The sequence below is a fragment of the Betta splendens genome, chromosome 21, assembly GCF_900634795.4.
Source record: "Betta splendens chromosome 21, fBetSpl5.4, whole genome shotgun sequence".
Lineage (NCBI taxonomy): Eukaryota > Metazoa > Chordata > Actinopteri > Anabantiformes > Osphronemidae > Betta > Betta splendens.
This window is the reverse complement of record NC_040899.1, coordinates 4,643,479-4,657,337: the sequence shown is the minus strand read 5'-3', so window position 1 is coordinate 4,657,337 and position 13,859 is coordinate 4,643,479.

The following is a 13,859-nucleotide window of genomic DNA, read 5'->3' as shown; positions in this document are numbered from 1 at the left end:
GGAGAGAGATGGAGAGACGAGAGAGAGAGAGAGAGAGAGAGGCAAGAGGTAGAGCGAAAGACGATGAGCCGAGAAGAGGCTGAGAGAGAGAAGGAGGGGAGCGAGAGGAGAGGGTGACGAGAGAGGAGGAGAGGATGAATGAGGTGAGAGCACGAGAGCAGAAAGAGGTGTGGGAGAGAAGGGGACGGGAGCCGAAGAGAGGGAGACGAGAGAGGGGAGAGAGAAGGAAGAGGAGAGAGAAACAGGGTAGAGGCAGCGGAGAGAAGGGAGGAGAGTAGGGGGAAGAGAGAGAGGGAGGAGCAAGGGGAGAGAGAGGGGGAGAGAGAAAGAGCGGAGAGAGAAGGGAAAGCAGAGGAGAGAGGGGTCGACGAGAGAGAGAGAGAGGGAGCAGAGAGAGAGAGAGACGAAAGTAGAGAGAAAGAGGGGGAGAGAGAGGGGGGGAGAGAGAGGAGAGAGAGGGGGGGAGAGAGAGGGGGAGAGAGAGGGGGGGAGAGAGAGGGGGGAGAGAGAAAGAGGGTGAGAGAGAGAGGGGGAGAGAGAGGGGGGGAGAGAGGGAGAGAGGGGCGGAGAGAGAGAGGGGGAGAGAGAGGGGGGGAGAGAGAGAGAGAGAAAGAGGGGGGGAGAGAGAGAGGTGGAGTGAGAGAGAGAGAGGGGGGAGAGAGAGAGGGGCAGAGAGAAAGAGGGGGAGAGAGAGGGGAGAGAGAGCGGCGGGAGAGAGAGAGGGGGGGAGAGAGAGGGGGAGAGAGAGAGAGAGAGAGAAAGAGGGGGGGAGAGAGAAGGGGAGAGAGAGAGGGGGGGAGAGGGGGGGCAGTGGGGGGGTGGGAGGGGTCACTGTGGTATAAACACCACAGCACAAGCTCGCAGGTCTTGGCTTCTATTTTTACTGCTACGCGGGGGGACGAGGAGCAGAACAGGCGACGGAGGGAGGGAAGAGGAAGTGCTATGAAAATGTGAGCGCTGCATTATTCATGGACCCAGTGGAGGAGTATGGACAGCGGCCGGGACATCGTTCACAGCCTGCCTGCAGAGACACACACACACACACACACACACACACACACACACACACACACACACACACACACACACACACACACACACACAAAGATGCTCGCTGATATAATACATTCCTTAGCCGCTAACCTTAAAGGGTAATGTCACTGATTTTATAGATTACAGCTCCACTTATCAAGCAGCAGGTGCAGCTGCAGAAGAGACTGAACCAGAGCTGAACAGCTCTGTGCATGAACAGCGAACAGCAGATACTCTGATCATTCACTACTTCACACCTGCCTGAGTCCTCCCAGTTGTCTGAGCCACTGTTCCCAGTCCTAAACCCATTTAAAAGATGATGTGCGTCCCACAATTAGCTACCAGCAAACTCTCTGTATGTTTGTCAACACAAGGAGGCTTTGTTGTAACGCTTGTGTCTAATCCAGGTTCCTAATGTGTGTTTTTTGTTTCTCTTGGGTTGTATTTGCATTCATGCTCATATTTCATAGCACATTTATGGATTTATTCCCATCCATATCTGATACTCTGATACCCTGTCTGTGTGTTTGTGTGTGTGTCTGTGTGTGTATGTGCGTGCGTGTGTGTGTTTCTGTGTGTGTGTGTGTGTGTGTGTGTGTGTGTGTGTGTGTGCATACGTGGGCGTGTTTGTGTATGCGTGCGTGTGTGTCTGTGCGTGTGTGTCTGTGCGTGTGATGCCATATTCTTTACATGGCTGTGTGACCTTCAGGGCCTGTGTCATGCTCAGTGAAACCCTCCCCGTTGCCGTAACTGTCCACAGGTTCCAACCCCCGCTCGCTCTCTCAAACTGCTGTGAATATCATGTTCCCCTCACAGTGGAGCAGAATCACAACAGTTTTATGTTACACACTCTAACAAACTCATGACAGTGATATTTAGCAGTGGTATAAATAGGTCTGGCCGCGCATGTGTGGCCACGGACTAAAAATACTGCCCAGTCCTGGATGCAATGGAAATAAACACTGGAGGACAATGTTATTACAGAGCTGTAGGTGGAGGGATGAGAGGGAGCAGGGCTCCAGGCCTCACCTGCTGTTAAAGGGGACAACATTATGCACGGACACCAACCTCCCATCACTAATTTAGACCTAAACACTCTGGCTTTTAATGACATATTTATTATTTGCACCACATTTGTTGGTAAAAGTCCATTTAAACATTCATTGCTCATTAATCCAGAATAAGATTATAGGGATTTGTAGAAAAGCATTAGCCTAATCGCCGACAGGTGATTGAGTCAGTCCAGTAAAACAGCGGCTTCCTGCTTATCTCCACCCAGAGAAACAAAAGGGACGTGGTTCCAGATGGAACAAGGTGGAACCACCACCAGACGAGAGAGGACTGAGGCGCGAACGAGGAAGAAGCAGAATATTCCATTTTATCCAACCTTTCATGAGAACATTTGTAATGTTAATGAAAAATATCCCTAGACTTTTATTATAAAATAGTCGGATTCTTCCAGAGACACTTGATGTGAATACATTTCACAGAAGAGCAAAAGGTTGGAGTTTTGATTGTGATCTATTAAACAAGGTTCACGCGGCGCGTCGGCTCTAAATCTGCTGTGTCTGATCTCGTCTCAGACACGTTTCCTTAATATCCAGCCTGATGTGGCTCATGAGTTCAATTTTATGTGTGGGTTTTGGAAGGAAGATTGAGTCACCAGTATGTGTGGCAGAGTGTAAGTGCTTAATTAATCCCAACCAAATGAGGCATTAACGCGAGTTTATGACTGGTAATAAAACAGTAAAATGTGCTCTTCCCTTTCCAGTTTGTCAGACGCTTCTTCACTGTTTCCACTATTATTTCTCTTGAGCTCCATCTGGCACGGAGTTATTAATTTATTTTATACGGTAATGGGACTTTTCATTACCTATGATTCACTTGGCGGCTGTGGTGAAGCCGTGGCGCGGTGCCACCTGTCCCCTCACCTCTCCACTCGGCCCGACTCACCTCCATTCGACCCTGGGACCGGAGCCGAGAGCGCAGCAGCTTCCTGCGGAGACACAGAGGGACGGTGTGTGTGTGTGTGTGTGTGTGTGTGTGTGTCTGCTGGACAGGATGCTGCTGCTGTAACATCCTCAGTCTGACTGGCAGCGCCTGATGCTGATCTGACGGCGCCCGCTGACGCGCTGTGGCAGGAAGCGACGGGAGCTTCACACGGGAAATCGCCGTCCTGTCGCGACAACCCGCAAATCTCGCACGTCTCTGGAATTTAGACGGGAGACGAGAATAAGTTACGAGTGAGGGAATTTAACAGCCATTCCATGCAGAGCCCGGGTCCTAGCAGAGTTCCACCAGGGGATCCGATGCCTGTCCGCAGTGAGGAGATTTAACGCGTTGAGCAGGAATCACGCAGGAGCTCAAACAGTTGGTGCGTTTCAGCCGCCGACGGACGGCGTGGACTGGACGTTTGGCGCCGCCAGTGGACACATGCAATTAACATCACACTCGGCCGCGTAGACGCGCGTGCGTGGAGGGCGGGAGCTGGCGGCGGACAGCGGAGCTCTGCCAGCGCGAGTTGAACGCGGTTCAAGGTTTTGGGCGCCCCCCCACTGAGCTGCGCCTCCCGGACGCACGCGCACGCGCCGACCTGCAGCGACAAAGGCGGGACGAAGAGCGTGCTGTTGGGAGCCGAAGGAAGACGTTGCAATAAAAACCTCTAGGCTAAAGATGATGGTTTATACGTATAATAAACTGCCGCTGAGTGACACCGTCACCATCAACCCGCTTCTCCTCCAGAGCAGCTCGGGAATTAACCGTCTGACGTCAAGGTGACACATGTTGCTCGTGCGTTTTGCACCTGCCCCGCACCTGTTCAGCGATGACGCTCATCGCCGCGCCGACGTCAATGGCCCGGAAAAAGAGCGACGGAGCACATCGATTCCGCCCGATAACCCTGGCGCGGCGCGTGTCTCCCTCCGCCGCCGCGTGAAGGGGACGAGCGGCGACCTTCTCGCCTCACCTTCCTCCGTCCCCGCCGCGGACGCACGCTGACATTTCGCATTGCGCGTCCGCTTCTCCCCCGGCGCCGCGCGACCAGGCCGTCGTCTGGTTGCCATGGGGACAGGAGCATCGCTTTACTGAGCTTTTAGAGCCAGGCAAAGTTCGAGCTCGGCAGTCCAGCACATCTGGAACGTGGAGTGACCTCGATGACCTTCCAGCGTGAGGTCATCGAGGTTTCACCCAACATCCCCTTTGCAGCCTCAGTTATTCTGGTAACAAAAAGAAACAGTGTCAGACGAACAGACCGAAAAGGTGCCTTCACTTTAACCCTGGGATCATTGACGTCTACAGGAAACGAGGTTTTCAGAAATCCCTGACTGCAGAAACACGTTACTCCTCCACGTTACAGCCTGGACCAGCGGTCCCACTGATGCTTGTGCTGCGTGCGTGTGACTAGAATAGCAGGTGACTTGTTTTGGTGCTGAGCCCCATATGTGCTACGTAGAAGGGAATACGTGTGTGCGTGTGTGTGTGTGTGTGTTTGTCTAGCTAATCATGTGTGGCTGAGTGCACTCAACAACAACAACACCCCATCACCAGACAGGCTGGCCGGCAGGGACCCCTGTCCACCATCTGTGTGTGTGTGTGTGTGTGTGTGTGTGTGTGTGTGTGTGTGTGTGTGTGTGTGTGTGTGTACGGTAGCTCACACACACAAAGCCTGGTGCTAGTGATGGTCTGGTCTCCACCTGTCCCCCTGTCATTACCCAGGAGGTGATGGAGGGGAACCGAGAGAGGGATGAGGGAGAGGGGGAGGGAGGGAGGGAGGGAGGGGAGCAAACAGGAGTGACAAAGGGAAAAGGAGAAGAGACGGAAAGAGCAGAGGAGTCAGCGTGACAGAGCTGCAGGTGAAGAACCCGGGGAGAGACACTGAGGGACGGCAGAGAGGACGCGGCGTGACAGGGACGGAGGCGCGGGACGGGGACGGACAGACGCTGGGCTGAACGGGACACGGCGGGGGGGTCAGGGAAGGGGAAGTGACAAGGAGAAATGAAAGGGGAGCGGTTCTGAACGAGGCCGAGCAGCTTGTTACGGTCACACGGCTGCCCGTCACGTTTCACACAGTCCCTTTAAAAAATGCCATGTCGACGCGGATGGAAGTGGAACGGAGCCTTCAGCTGCCGAGGCGGCGGCGGACGCGGGCGGCGGCGAGCAGAACCGCGTGCCCTCCAACGCCCCGAGCAGCACCGGCTCCACTCATGAAGCTGAAGAGGCCATAACTCACTGTGTTCCTCACGGTGCAGAACCTGCATCTACTTAAACGCGTACCTTCACATCTACATAGAGAACACAGGTCATTAGAACCCACTAATTGGAACATCTGATAAACACTATTAACGTTTGTTCATCCACTTCGTTGCTTCTGACAGCTGAGTTTCTGCACCAACCTGCTGCTGAGGCCGTTCTCCCGTCGACGACTGCGACAGATATTAAGAGACGCGATGATTGTGTTTTCTCTGGGTTTTACTGCTGTTGGGCTCCGCAGACGGTTAAGAAACACTTTGCCGAAGTGAATATGGTTCTTGCATATTGGTGTGATGAAGCAGTTCATTGTCCATCTGTTTCATGTTTAACTTGCTCCATCTGCTGCAGCTAAGCTGGTGCACAACAGCAAATTCATTGTTTTCTCCTAATTATTGTTGCCTCACTTTCTAAACAATGCCATTTTACAGCGAGCACCAAAATGATTCCTCCATTTTCACCACACTGATTCTTTTGAGAGCTGCTCAACCACAATAAGGATCATTTTAGGTATAATCCTTTTAAATAGGTGACTTTTTTCTTCACCTACACCTTTAATCCATGCTGGTTCATTCTGCTTCCACCGGTTGGGACCAACAACCAAATCAGTGAACACGGCTCAGGTTTCCATCAGGGCTTAATTAGCCTCAGCGCTAACCTTGAACCCGCGCTGCCTGCGCCGCCACTGTTCATTTAGTTGCTTTTCAGCTTAAGGGTTAAATTAAGTTTTCAAAGCCGTGGCAGCCTCCAAACACACAAACACACAAACACACAAACACATGCAGATTTCCAGGAAGCCTCCGCCCCCCGGCTCACTCCAATTCAGATGTCATATGTGCTTTCTCCCCGGATCAAAGGGAGGTCACGTTAATTAGACAATTTCACACTCCTGTGCCAGCGCTCATGCACACACACACACACACACACACACACACACACACACACACACACACACACACACACACACACACACACACACACACACGTGCAGCTCCACTGTCACAGACATGTTCATTAATGACCAGCAATGAGAGCCGGTCGTCACTCGTCATCAAGGGTCACAGCCATATTTGTGGTGAACTGTTCACTCAGGTCTGTTTGACTTTGCTGGTAATGTGGTGCTATTTTAACTACTGAGGATGTTTATTAAAGGCGCCTGTGCTGCATCAGTCTTGGTTGGTGAATCATTTCACGCCCATGGAGGTTGTTTGTCATGACCACGACCTGGACCTAAATGAGCTCCTACAACGAATGGTTAAAAACAAACCTGTTCAGAAGTCGAGTCTCTAAAACTCGTTAGAGGTTCATTAAGACAGAACTGACTTCTCCACGAGACGAACCACTGTGACCTCAAAACACGACCAGCTTTCTTTCCAAACTGACCTGAAGCTTCTTCCTTATCATTTCCTGCCGTCCTGTACGATCTGCATTTGCTGGGACGTGCTCACAGCCCCTGCAGCTATTGATTACAGTTAATCAATTAACAGAGAATTAAACAGCAACTATATTTATGGTTTGAGCATTTACGGTCAAACAAAGAAAGACATTTGTAAATGTCACCTTGGGCTGTGGGGATTCGTGATCAATGTTTTCTGCATTTTCTGACATTTATGGACAAATGACTAATCAATTAATCAAGAAAAATGCGACAATAGCAGATTAATTGATATTGAAAACAATTGTCCTCTAGGAGACACAGAGACGTCCAACACAGGCTCAGATTCAGCTGGTCGCACATTTACAATTTACTGCCAACATCAATACTTTAGATTTCCTTTAATTAATATATATCCTTCTGCTCAGACTAAAGGCTCCTGAGAAATCTTTACATGTCATGAACAAATTTATGGAAGAGTTCCCAAAAAAACATTTGTGAACTGGACGCGTTAGTGTAACCTGTATTTCCAGATCCAGTTGTTGAGCGATGTCCATGGAAGCCATGATTTGCAGGAACTCCTGATTCTCCCTTGAATCCATTTCTCAAGCAGCTGCTTCAATATTGACATCTCAAGGCAACACACAGAGATTTACTTTGAAACGAATCAATATGTGATGGAGGTCAAGTCTTAAATAAGGTGTGTGATATAACTAAAAATAAAGTGCAGCCTGCGGCATAAATAGGTACGATGGTGGTTCCCAGAGTGGGGGTCGCGACCCCCCCGGGGGCTCGTGAAATAATCCTGAAAGGTGATGGGATAATTAATGAAACAGAAAAAAGACTGAAAACTAAAGTAACTATTATAAGTTGATAATTCTATGTTAACTTCAAATGGGAGGCAGCGGCTTTTTCATCCTGAGTCAATTCAAACCCAGTGGTTGATCTTTTGTCGCTAAAGCTTTTTCCAGCACATGATAAGAGTCCGATGGAGGAGACGGCCTATAACTCACTCATCCGCCGCCCTGATAACAGCCGAATGTGTGACAACATCCAAAGCAACGTTTAGCATCTGATGGTCTGATCTCCGCCGCGCTCCTTCTGTGACACGCGTCTGTACAAAAACGCTGAATAAAACATCCGCTTGATTTTGAGAACTTCTCTTCCTCTGGGACCCCGAACGCTCGGCGAAACAGAGATGAAACTGATAAATTCCAGGCATGCTCCCTCATTAATCCGCCCGCTCGCGCCGGCTCCGCTCGCACCGCCGTGTTAAAATGGGTGACGTGATGCTGTAACACACACGTCAGAGGTCAAACCCCCACGATCCCAAACAGCCTCCAGCAGCTGCTGCTCCCGTTGACCCGAGGACCTTGATGAAAGAGGCTTAGAGGCTGGAGAACAAAGGACGGAGGAGGGAAAAGGAGGACGCGCATGGAAAAAGGATCAGTGCACCTTCAAGCACACACACACACACACACACACACACACACACACACACACACACACACACACACACACACACACACACACACACACACACACACAAATACAGTGCTTTATATTCCTATTGTGCATCTTAAGTCAGATTCATTTTAAATGCTGCCTATTTGGCCTTCAGTCCACACTCAGGAGCGCAGGTCCTGTGACGAACGGCTGCAAAACCTCTATTCAATGAATGCATTGTCCGATTACAGGAGGAACAGACGCTCACTGTGAGTTTGTCACAGCTCCTCACCATCGCTACACACAAAGACAAACACATTAATTAGACTCAAGAGTTTCATCATTAAAAGGAAAAAAAAGCGCTGCTTTAAACCGTCATTTGTAACGCGAGCAAATGCTCTCCTCACACTCATGCAGGTGCTTTCTCAGAGCGTGTTGATGCTGGAGGTGTGTTGCGTCAGGTGTGCAGGACGCGGTGAGGCCATCTGCTGGAAGCACGACGACAAACGGGCTCAATGCACGAGTGCACGGACGTGGACGCGGCGACTGGAGGTGTGACTGCGACTCTGAAGCGAGCACGCGGCCGGCGCCGGCGGCAGCGAAGTCGGCGTCTCGACGGCGACGCGCTCTCCGCAGCGTCAGAGCCCCGAACAAGGTTAGAGCTGCAGGAGGATCACACTGGTAATTACTGAGGCGGTTACACAAACACACACTCAGGCGTCTGACATGTGCAGGCAACTGGTGTCATGGCAGCTCGCAGCTAATTGGATCATTGTCTGGAAAGGAGAGGGGAGGAGCTGGGGGGGGGGGGTGATGGCAGCAGAGCAGAGAACCAGGCGTAATGAGAGCAGCAGCTCCGGAGACGTGCGTCCAAGGTGGGAGCCACCAGGGAGGAGCTCTGCACACGCATCTGCTCTCAGCCACAACCGGCCCTTTATGTAACAGCGCCGCATCTGCCTCCTCTACACGGAGATGAAGTAGGCAGCATAAATGAAAAGCCACATAATACTCACTCCAGGCCCCCGTTTCCATTCAAGGAAGGTACAAACACGGGATCCTTAAAAGTGGACACACGCTCCTCACATCAGTGGAAAAGTGAGGAATCATTCTTCCTTAATTACTGAGCCTTTATTTGTCCCAACAGGCCACATGTGTTGATGTTTATAGCTGCTGAACAAAAAGAGACAAATTGGCCTCTCAGTGTGTGTGTGTGTGTGTGTGTGTGTGTGTGTGTGTGTGTGAGTGTTTACTGGAAGCTGCAGTCGGGAAGCATGACTCACATGGATAGTCTACTGAGACAATGAGGGCCGCTGGGAGATATCTGTGTGCGCGTGTGTGTGTGTGTGTGTGTGTGTGTGTGTGCGTCTCCCAGTGCTGATTGAGGGAATGTCACAGTGCAATGAGAAGGAACCAGGCCAACTGCCACCAGAGCGCTGGCGGTCAATTTGGACGGACTGTCACAGCGGCTTGACTCACGTCCGCGTCGCCTCCTTCCCCCTGTTGCTCTCTGAGCGCTAACAGCACAATGTGCGGATGATCGGTGTGTGAGTGTGCGCGCACCGCGCGTGTGTGTTCGCTGGCCTATATTTGACATGGGTATAGCCTTATAGCCAGATGGTAATGATGCCCCACTGGCCTCCATGTGGAACAGAAACACTGACACATTGTGAGCGCTGAGGATGTGAAGCGGCGATGAGCAGTGACAGGACCAAAGCTTCCGCTGTCACTGCTGGACACAGCAAGGACGGACACACACACACACACACACACACACACACACACACACACACACACACACACACACACACACACACACACACACACACACACACACACACACACACACACAGCTCCTCTAAGTGGCCTGTTCACACGGTGCAAACGTATAAACATGTGTGTTACATGTTACATGTAACATGTTGCATGTTACACTTGATGTTTCTTTCTCTGGATGATTCCATGCTACAGATCCTAAACAGGCTCGCCTGGGCTCTTGTGCCTTTAAAGCCTCTTTCTCATACTCTTCTCTGATTGGCCAGTTTGTGAAAGACTTCTGCTGTTTGTTTCTTTAATGAACTGTAAGTAATACATATATTAGTTAGTTAGTTTGTTAAATTATGAGCATGATTTGATGAACAACATGCATCCTCTTTTTTTTCCACTGACGAAAACAGTCACACATTCTGCCGAATGTTCCAATGTGCTGCGTTGAGCTCTTTGTCTGATTATCAGCAGATTCTCAACGATGACCTGAGACCTTGACTGTGTGTGTGTGTGTGTGTGTGTGTGTGTGTGTGTGTGTGTGTGTGTGTGTGTGTGTGTGTGTGTGTGTGTGTCTGTGTGTCTGTGTGTCTGTGAGTATGTGACATTGTACTAGTTCAGGGTCCTTTCCTTTTCCTGTTTCACAATGGGTTGCTGCAGGATGCACCAGGTGCAGAACACACACACACATATTATATAAGAATATAAACAAATTGGCAATAAAAACATGTATAAAATGCTAAAGCTACTTAATTCGTAGACTTGATTGGATAAAACCGCTTCATGGAGGTTTCGTGGCCGCTCGTCTTGGTTCCGGCGTCTGGACGAGGACAGCGCCTTATTGTTGCTTTAAATTGAAATGCTCTTGGCAGGAGAAGCAGACGCTTCAGCTGCTCCGTGGTTCACTCATTTGATTCCGTTTCATGTTGGATGATTACAGGCTCAAAGAAGGGACACGAGGCTTTTAGCTGCATGAACAGGATGCTCCTCTTTCAGGTTTCAAATCAAAGGCAACAGCTCGGCTCCGTCTTACAAACTTACATCTACAGACACAAAGCTCTTTATTAAAAAAATAATTAGCTTTAGTAGTTTTACTAAAGTTTTCTTTGCAGCCTGTTGGTCATAATAATGTGTTTCTCTAACTATATGAAATAGGCAAAGGAATTTAGAAGAAACATTGACCTCAAACCTTTTTGGTGACTGAACTACAGTAGATTTTTGCCTGCACAGCTGGAGGGCGACTGCCAAATCTGCCAAAGCTCTGCCTTGAAACAGCAATGAAATCTGTGTCCAAAGTGACTGTTTGCTTTTCAAGGTGAGCGAGGAGCATGTGGTAAAAGAAATGTTACCTTTAATGCTGAACAACCAGTGTGTATCACGACATCCATCCATCCATTAAAAAGCATGTTAAGAAATTAGAGAGAAACCTTATTATTATTTTATTTATGTATTTGTTTTTTTAGAAATATTTAATTTTCTTTAAATATCCTTTAAGGAAACACTATGAAACCCAATTAAATGTAAATTAATTCATAAAAATTCACATTTTCTTGCTGTGCAATGATTGAAAGACTCTTAACAATTAATTAGAAATCATCTCAAATGATTGACAGGTCTCTATTCGACCTACTGGATTAATGTAAAGTGCACCTAGTGCTTCAGTCCAGTAACTCAGTAATAAATAAAAGAAGGAGGAAGGAGAATCAGGTTTGGTCTGGCAAATACTGTGTGAACTGATGTGCAGTGAGACAGAAGAGGAGAAAACAGAGGCTGCTGTCGAAGATAGTGCCTCCTCCCCATCCCTCTCTCTCTCTCTCTCTCTCTCTCTCTCTCTCTCTCTCTCTCTCTCTCTCTCTCTCTCTCTCTCGTTCTCTCGCTCGCTCTCTCTTTCTATCTGTGCATGCACTGAATAATTTAAAGCTTTACAGTACAGCCGGTGATAAAGTCAACCAAATAACAGCAGCTCTGACTGTGACAGAGGGAGACAGTGGTAGAAAACATCACTGCTGGATATTTGACTCTCGGCGATAAGCGGAACATGCAGCGCTCATCATCCACACAAAGAAGACAATTTCCTAGATTACTGCTCCAGATAAAGCTGTAATGTTACCTGATTACATCCCAGTTCCACTCTGTCATTCAGGGAGGCAGGCGCTGCAGCTCAGAGCCGTGCGCCTGCATGTGGGTGTGAAGCTGGCAGGATTATTTTCCTAATGATGGCACCATAATAAAGCTGCAAACATCAAAATGCAAAGCACAAACACGTGTGACTCACATACACGCAACTAGAGGTAAGTTATTAAGAGACAAAAATAATAATTTGCAGAAAATTACAAATAATAATCTCTACATGTGCCAGTAGAGAGGCCTGAAAATTTAAATAGTCTGAAATGTCAAATTAGGGGAAAACTCTTTAATTTAATGATTATCTGCAAAATAAATGACATTTAAATCAGGCAGCAGGAGGAACATGAAAAGGTCAGGCAACGTTCATCTAATCAGAGCCATCAGAAACACGGGGATAAACAGCTGGATGTGTTGGGTTGCAGCTTTGTGTGGGCTGAAAAATAAAAGGCATCTTTACACAAAGACGTGTCTCAGATTTCCACGCGGAGCGTCTCTTTTAGCAGCGACGCCGACAGACGCTGCAGTGAAAAGGCCCCGAGGCTCCTCTCCCTCCCTCAGCGTCTCCTAATTCTATTTCACCGCTTTACATTTAACTGTGCAAACCTTGCACGCGCCTAATTCTACCTTCAATTCCAGTCAGGATGGAATATTCGCATATAAGTAACGATTCTTCTATTTCCCGCCCAGAATGGAAGCAGGAGCTGCAACCCACCTGTGTAAATACAGTCTTCTCATGGACACTCAGCTGTAGTTTACTGCAGGTGGCTTCACACAGTCTGCCAGTGTGCAGGAGAGACAGAGCCGCCGGAGCAGAGACTGACAGGGAGACGGAGATTAGCTGTGATAGCAGGCTAATGTGTGTTTGACCTCCTGAGTGGCTGTAAGTAGCAGATAAGCTAAAGACTTGATTGTCTGCGGACCTCTGCGGACACTCGCTGTAATTAGTTCATCTATCGGAACATGAAAAGACAGAAGTTACGCGCTCCTCCCCGCCGCTCCCGAGCCCCCGGGGAGTCCAGTCTCTTCACCTTTGACCTCTGCAGAGTAAGCCACTGGAGTTCCTGCAAACTTCCTCCTGCCCTTTCCCCCTCAATTAACATCACCGCCGTACATATTGGAGCTGCTCCGCGTAAATGGAAAAACGCCGCGGAGCAAATTTCGGCCCAAGTGGAGACTGGAGCAACGCTTAACCCAGGAGACAAGCAGACAAACCCCGTCCACGCCGGCTCAGGCTTCAGTCCCAAAGTGTGTGAGACTCAGGAAGACGGAGTCACAACGGATCAGGGTTCCCACCTCGGCCGCGTGGCATCGAGTGTGGCAGAGTGAGAGGAGCCCAGCACAGGGACTCACCTGTCCGGGAGCTCGAATCCGTCGGCAGCGCATCCAGCTGAAGCCGAGCAGACGCCGCCGAGGGCTCGTCAGGGTCACGGGCGTCGCCTAATGATGTTAAATCCTCCAAATGAACGGCGTCGTCCTCGAGCCCTCCGGCGGCACAGCATCTCATCAAAGCGCAATCTTCCCTGTTTGAACGTATTCATTCCGCCGGCATCCCCAGCGTTTGTCTCCAGAGGCTTCATTTGCTGCGTGTTTAACAGTTAAGTGACAAAATAGAGCCTGGAGAAGATTGAACTAATCAAAAAGTCAAATCGTTTCTGGCACAATCGCTTTTGCAGGCAACTACAGTGGATTTGGTGGCGACGAGCTGTGAATGCATCCAGATGGTGGAGTCCTCACCAAATAATCTGCTGTAGAGGCGTCAACGCTCTTCTTCTGTGCATTCATACAGTTTAGTGCGTGCGAGCCTCAAATCTCCTGTAAATGGACCAAGTCTAATGACATTTTTATAGAGCAGCCCAGTCAGCATGAACCCTCT